General features: G+C 44.8%; 1 non-coding gene across 1 annotated transcript; it reads left to right on the plus strand.

The window, feature by feature from the left end:
* Positions 1–2,283: 2,283 nt before the first annotated feature.
* trnat-ugu (transfer RNA threonine (anticodon UGU)) lies at positions 2,284–2,356 on the plus strand. The gene has a single exon. It is a non-coding gene; the product is annotated as a tRNA-Thr (tRNA).
* The last annotated feature ends 5,507 nt before the right edge of the window (positions 2,357–7,863 follow it).

A 7,863-nucleotide genomic window follows, 5' to 3' on the forward strand; every position in this document is an offset into this window, starting at 1 on the left:
ACATCCCCAGATCTCTATGTTCCTGCACCCGATTTAAAATTGTACCATTTAGTTTATATTGTCTCTCCTCATTCTTTAGGCCAAAATGTATCAATTCGCAGTACTTTTCGTTAAATTTCATCTGCCATGTGTCTGGCCATTTCATCAGTCTGTCTGTTTCGTCCTGAAGTCTGTTACTACCCTTTTAATTGATTATCACATTGTCCAGTTTCGTGTCATCTGCACAATTTGAAATTCTGCCCTGTCCATCCAAGTCCATGTTGTACACTATCTATTTCAAGCCGACGCTAGCAGGCCTTCTTTACCAAAATCGTTTTCAATGTGCGACTTGCATTATCAAGTAAGACTTTGCAGAACGAATGAGGTAAGAAACTACGTTGTTGTCTGTATGTCCAACGTAATAAAGTGCTTCCTGATTTCACCAGTGAAAATCCGAGCTCTAATTTTATGCCCCGCCCCTCCCCCACCACCAGAGGAAATAGCTTCTCAGTATCTACTCTTCCAAATCGTTTTATCATTTTAAACACCTCAATCAGATCAACCTTTCAAACCGAAGGGAATACAATCCAAGTTTGGCTCGGGATCCCGGTCTTGTCTCTGTCGCCGACATTGTTTTCTCCCTTATCGGTTTCGCTCTGCTTTCACCAATTGCCCCAGAGACCACCGTTTATATCTGGATTCAGCACCAGGCAGAGAGATAGAAACAACTGTCTGGTGTTTATTGACCTGATCGGGAGGTTAATGTCACCGAAGGCTGATTCACTGAGATCTCCAGGCCTGTGCTCGGCTACCATTTGGTTTGGGTCCCTGTTCGACGCTTGTTCTCGCCGGGTGAAGTAGACAGATTTTCTCTTTCCCCAAGTTGTTGCAATACTGGACCGGTCTCATTTTCTGTGTGAATAACTGGGACAAGTGGACGGAGCAGGGACAGAGAAGGCTGTTGGAACCCGGAGCGTAACAAGGTCTAACTTTTGTCGCACCAGAATTATTTCAATATCATTATTATCCAGCAAATGCTGGGACCTCCAGCCACAATGATGCATTCACGGCGTGCGCCATTATCTATAGGTGAATGTTGCAGCAAGTGAGATACGGGATGGGGTGATTTGCCTATAATTTCTGGAACATTTGCGCCGTTCCTCCGAAAGGCTCGATTGAACGATAAAAGTTATTTTCGTCATTCAGCCCACAGTTGCCGTCAACGGCGATCGCCAATTCGTTGTATTGACGCCATTAATCGCGCCGCAGCCAATTACGATTGGACAATGATGGCAAATAAAGTATGAAGCAACAAGAAGTGACTGAGAAAAGTCACAGACTTCAGCCTCTCAGCTTCTCTCCTGCCTTCTCACTCTTAGGCTCAGTCTTATGTTCCTTTTCAGTTGTGTTTATTTCTGCTCCCTCCCGTCTTCCTTCCTTCTATCCCTCACTGCCATCTTTCTTGGAAAAAGGCGCTCCTGCCGTCAGCAGCTGTGAAAAAATCTGTGAAGCCAATTGGTGATTTTTCACTTAAAATGGAAGCGCAGTGAGACTCAACAGGTATTCGATCTCCGGACTTCTCATTTATCAATCAGTGAAAGCCTCAAAGTGAAAATAAGACCCGAAGTTGAACGAACCGCTGGCAATTGACCATGCAGCCATGTAAAACTTCGTGCCACCCAAAGCCGATCAGCCATCCTTTCAGACGGTTCCTGTTCATTCAATCTCGCTTTCTATTCCGATGTACAGCATCATCGAGTTGTACACTAATTATTTCAAGTAAACAATATCAACGTCTCTTCACCAAATTTTGAATGTCCAACTTGTCTTATCCAGTAAGACTTTCTAAAATTTAAATGATCTGAAGCAAAATTGTCGTTTGTGTGAGAATAGGTACACCGGGTAGACTAGTGCTAATACACATTTCCTAATGTAAAACAAACACACATTAAATTATTGTGCAGTAGTTGTCGGAGGTCACCCACAGGAGGAGGTCAGGGCCGGGTGTATCACACACAGTGCTCATCAACATTTCGTCGGAAGAGATCAGAAATGCAATAGGGTAAGACCAGATAGTCTGGAGAGAGTGTGGGAATAAAAAAAGGATGAATAGGACTAGATATAAGATGTACTGACAGGGGATAAGGAAGAGAGGGTCATGACTGATATCGATGGTTTCAAAGGCTGAGACCTTTGAACAAAAGATAGAGGTTATTGCGCAGACGCACTGAAGGGGAAGGCTGAACAAAGTCGCTTGACAAAGGTATCAATACTATAACGTTGGGAAACATTTGTACAAATGTGGGCGCCGTGGCTCAGTGGTTAAAGCACCTGTCTTGTAAACAGGGGATCCTGGGTTCAAATCCCAGCGGTGCCTTTAGCTCAAGTTGTTTGTTTCTTTGCTCCCATTTTCCCACCCGTTGTGCTCCAGAGAGCAGCGAGAGGAATGTTTCCTTCTCCTCAATGGCAGCCTCCAGAATCCCTTGGTTTTTGCTTCCCATTCTCTTTGTGTTGACTGCCGAGTTAAATTAGTTCCAGAGATTCCCATCCACGGGTTTGCAATTGCAACGAATCATCTCCGTGAGGTTAAAGTGCCCCCTGCTCCTTTATATTTCCATCAAATAATATCAATCAATTGCGGAATAAAAATTCAGCTGTTCGCTGATATTCTGTATTTTCCCCAATCAAGTAGACAGGAGGGAATGAATCTTTCTGTGAGGACGTTGGACAAACTGATTCTAGGGTAGAGCTAAACATTCATAGTGGAGATTAAACACAGACCAACACCGCGGGACCGCTTCTGGTCAACGACTTTAATTCTTAAACTAGAGTTGTTTTAGCGAAGGGATTGAAGAGCTGGATTGTAAATCTTAGGGGATTCCAACATGCCGGTTTATCGGATTTGCACGGTTCACTTCACTTCAATCGGAAAACATTCGACAATTTCAAAACTTTCATCCCCTCGAGACCGAACAGGAAGTGAAATTTCAATTTGTTTTTTTTGCAGTTACAGCAACAAGATTCTTCTCAATATAAGAAAAACGGAGTGTTTCAAACTGTAGGGAGTGAATTAACCGCAGATTCGGTGCCAGCGCTCTCCAGTGTGTTCTTATCAACAACACTCTTAGAATCATAGAATGATAGACTCGTTCCAGCACGGAAGGCCATTCGGCCCGTCGAGTCCGTGCCGGCATTCTGCAAGTGCAATCCAACTATTCCCATCGCCCCGCCCTATCCTCGTAGCTCTGCAACTATTTTCCCTTCATGTACTTATCCAGTGCCCTTTTGAAAGCAACGATTGGATCTGCCTCCACCTCAGGCAGCTCATTCCAGGTCACAACCACACGCTGTGTAAAACATTTTTTCTCATATCGCCCTTGGTTCTTTTACCAATCACCTTAAATCTAGGACACCTGCCTCATGACGCCTCCGCCAATTGGAACAGTTTCTGTCTATCTACTCTCTCCATACCCTTTATGATTTTGAATACCTCCATCAAATGTCGTCTCAAAATTCTGGCTGCAGGGAGAGAAGCCCCATCTTCTCCCGTCTATGCACGTATCTGAAGTCCCTCATCCCTGGAATCATTCCAGTAAATCCCTTCTACACCCTCTCTAAGGCCTTCACATCCTTCCGAATATCCGGTGCCCAGAACTGGTAACAATACTCCAGCGTGGCTGAACCAGTGTTTTTTAAGGTTCATCATAACCTCCTTGCTTTTCAAGATCGGTGCTTTGGCCTCTGCCATTTACAATCTATATTCATGAATTAGATGAAGGGACCGAATGTAATGTATCCAAGTTTGCTGACGATACAAATCTCGGCGGCAAAGCAAGCTGTGAGGAGAACATAAAGGGTCTGCAAAGGGATATAGAAAGATTTATTGAGTGGGCAAGAAGGTGGCAGATAGAGTATCATGTGGAGAAATGTGAAGTTATTCGCTTTGGAAGTCAGGACAGAAGAACATAATGTTGTTTCAATGGTGAGAATCTATTAAACGTTGAACTTCAGAGGGACTTGGCTGTCCTCATTCAAGAAAAAGTTAGTATGCAGGTACAGCAGGCAATTAGGAAAGCAACTGACATGTTAGCCTTTATTGCAAGGGGTTTGGAGTACAACAGTAAGGAAGTCTTACTGCAGTTGTGAAGGCTTTGGTGTGACATCACCTGAAGTACTGCGAACAGTTTTGGTCTCCATATCTAAGGAAGGATATACTTGACTTGGAGGCAGTGCAACAAAGGTTCAGGAGATTAATTCCTGGGATGTGTGGGGTTGTCCTATGAGGAGATGTTGAGTAGAATGGGCCTATACTCCCTGAAGTTTAGAAGAATGAGAGGTGAACTCACTGAAACATAAGATTATGAGGGGTGTTGACAGGGTAAATGCTGAGAGATTGTTCCCCCTGGTTAGATAGAATAGAACTAGGGGCGTAGTCGCAGGACAAGGGGTCGGTCATTCAAGACTTTGACGAGGAGGAATTTGTTCCCGCAGAGGTTTGTGAAATTTTGAATTCTTTACCCCAGAGTGCTGTGGATGGTGCGTCATTGAATATATTCCAGGCTGAGATAGATAGATTTTTTGGACTCTAGGCGAATCAAGGGATATAGGGATCAGGCGGGAAAGTGGAGTTGAAGTCGAAGATCTGCCATGATCTGATTGAATGACGGAGCAGGCTCGAGGGGCCGTATGACCGACTCCAGCTCCTATTTCTTATGTTCTTTAAACAGGAAGTGTCGAGTTGGCTGTTTACCTTCCATGAAGGACATTAGTGAACAGCTTTGGTTTTTATTACAACGTCCCGCCCTTCAGCATCATTACTCTGGAGCCGTTATCTAAAATACAACGCCAGTGGGATTGAAACCCACAACCTTTAAAACCGCTTCATTTACTCACAAGGAAGTCTCAATGCGCTATCGATTGCGTCACAGAGACAAAAGCAGCAAGGCTAATTTTGCTGAGTGGTGAACTGACACGGGAAGCTGTTCGGTAGATTTGTACTTGCCCATAGACTGTCTGTGGGGTTTTGAAAGGCACGTTTTTATCAGCCAAACATCTAAACAGAGCTACAGAGCTACGACAGCAGACTGAGAGATGGGAGCTGAGAGATATGGTGAGAAGCTTGATACGTGGGTTTGAGGGGCATGGGGAGAAGGACGCAGTTGGGGTTGATTGCTATGGTGAGAACTGGGAAGCTGGGGTTACATGGGGAGTAAAGCTCTCTCAACACTGACCCGTCAAACTCACCCAGGGCAGGTTCAGCACGAGTTAAATACAGAGTAAAGCTGCCTCTATATTGTAACATCAAACACTTACAGGGCAGGTACAGCACGAGTTGGATTATAGAGTAAATCTCCCTCTACACTCTCCCATTAAACAGTCACAGGGCAGGTGCAGAACGGGTTAGATCCAGAGCCAAGCTGCCTCTAAACTGTCCCATGAAACACCCGAAGTGCAGGAGCCCGGAGCGAGGGGATATCACAGTATCATTGTCGGTGCAGCACAGGAGGAGGCCATTCCGCCTCTCGAGTCCGTTCAGCCATTCAATTCGATCCTGGCTGATCTGTACATAGGAACAAATGAAGCTATTCATCTCCTCGACCCTGTTCCATCATTGAGCTATTTCATCGCTAATCTGTACCTCAGCTTCATTGACCCGCTTTTCCTCCACACCCTCTGATAACCTGAACCAACAAAAATCTCTCGATCTCAGTACTGCTATTTTCATTTGATGCAGTAACCACAGCCTTTTCGGAGAGAGAGTTCCAGATTTCATGAAAAAGCAGTGCCCGTGGTTAAAGCGGATCTCGATCTACAACCCACTCCTCAATGTACCCGGTTTCCTGGACGGACAGAGAAATTGAGGGGCAGCAGATCCTTACATATCCTGCGCTCAGCTCCAACACTAAACAGCAACTCCCAAATGTTAGAGAAAGAGTTTGCTTTCGACATTCCAAGCTCCTTGTATCTGAAATGTTCTTTTGAGAATACAGCATGCGCCGACAAAGGGACAGGCAGAAATGCAGATTTGGTAAATAACACGCAAAATACATCCTCACAAATTAAGCACACTGTGCAAGGAAATGGGGAAAATGATAAACAATAAAGAGAATAATAAAAATAACCATAATAATCTTCAACATTATCATATTTGAATTAATACAGGAGAATTGATTGTGGGGAATATCCGTGGAACGAGTTATTTCATAGGACGATTGCTTTTATTAAATGTAAAGAATTTGCAACAGTAAACAGTAACGACGATAGTGACAGACTCCAGGAGGACATAGACAGACTGGTGAAATGGGCAGACACGTAGCAGATTAAATGTAACGAAGAGAATTGTGAAGGGATGCATTTTGTTTGGAAGAACGAGGAGAGGCAATGTGAAATAAATGGTCCAATTTTAAAGGAGTGCAGGAACAGAGAGGCCTGAAGTTGTACGTATACAGATATTTGAAGGTGACAGGACAAGTTGAGAAGGCTGTTAAAATGCCAGAGAAACATGGAAAATAGGAGCAGGAGTAGGCAATTCTGCACTTCGAGCCTGCTCCGCCTTTCATTATGATCATGGCTGATCCTCTATTTCAGTACTATATTACCGCTCTCTCCCCATACCCCTTGGTGCCTTTTGTGCCTAGAAATCTATCAAGCTCTTTCTTAAATATATTCAGTGACTTGTCCTCCACAGCCTTCTGTGGTAGAGAATTCCACAGGTTTACCATTAACTGAGTGAACAGATTTCTCCTCACCTCAGTCCTAAATGTCGTACCCGGTATCCTGAGACTGTGACCCCTCGTTCTGGACATCCCCAACCGGGGGAAATATCCTACCGCATCCAGTACGTCGAGCTCTGTCAGAATTTTATATGTTTCAATGAGATCCCCTCTCATTCTGAACTCGAGTGAATATCGGCCGAGTCGACCCAAACTCTCCTCATACCACAATCATGCCTTCCCAGGAATCAGTCTGGTGAATCTTCGCTGCACTGCCTCCATGGCAAGTATATCGTGACTCAGGTCAGGAGACCAGAACTGCCCACAATAATGCAGGTGTGGTCTCACCACGGTCCTTTATAACTGCAGTAAGACATCCATGCTCCTGTACTCAAATCCTCTTGTAATGAAGGCCAACATACCATTTGCCTTCCTAACTGCTTGCTGCACCTGTATGTTTGCGTTTAGTGACTGGTGGACAAGGACAACCAGGTTCCTTTCGACATCAACATTTTCCAAACTATTTCCATTTGAATAATACTGTGCCTTTCTGTTTTTCATTCCGAAGTTGATAACTTCACATTTATCTACATTATACTGCATCTGCCATGCATTTGTCCACTCACTGAACTTGTCTAAATCGCCATGAATCCTCCTCACAACTCACGATCCCACTTCGGGTCGTGTCGTCAGCAAACGTGAAAATATCATATTTGGTTCCCTCATCCAAATCGTTGACAAGAACAGCACCGGATCCAGTCTCAGACCGGGCGTTTGTGTCCCTCTCCGTGAAACAATATACCTCGGCCCCACCAAACCTCCCCATCCACCGAGAACAGGCACAGTGAAATCCGGGGAGCTGGTAACCTGGTCACTCGGCCTTACAGTCGGATTTCCCGAGAACCAGAGATTGAAACTGTCATTGGTCCTCTGTGGGAAAATCAGGATCAGTCGCAAGACATTGCGGAGTCAGGATGGCCGAGCGGTCGAAGGCGTCTGCGTTTCGGTCGCAGTTTTTCCCAGAGACGTGGGTTCGAATCCCAGTTCGCCCATTCAGTCCTTTACACGCACCAAAGTAATTTTTGTTCTTTCTACTGGAGTTGATTTTTCTGCCCAGTTGATTTGTTCTTTCCAGAAAACCAGCCCGCCTTCCTTCCACGGCAGGTTTATT

Source organism: Heptranchias perlo, unplaced genomic scaffold (genome assembly GCF_035084215.1).
Source record: "Heptranchias perlo isolate sHepPer1 unplaced genomic scaffold, sHepPer1.hap1 HAP1_SCAFFOLD_44, whole genome shotgun sequence".
In the NCBI taxonomy this organism is placed as follows: domain Eukaryota; kingdom Metazoa; phylum Chordata; class Chondrichthyes; order Hexanchiformes; family Hexanchidae; genus Heptranchias; species Heptranchias perlo.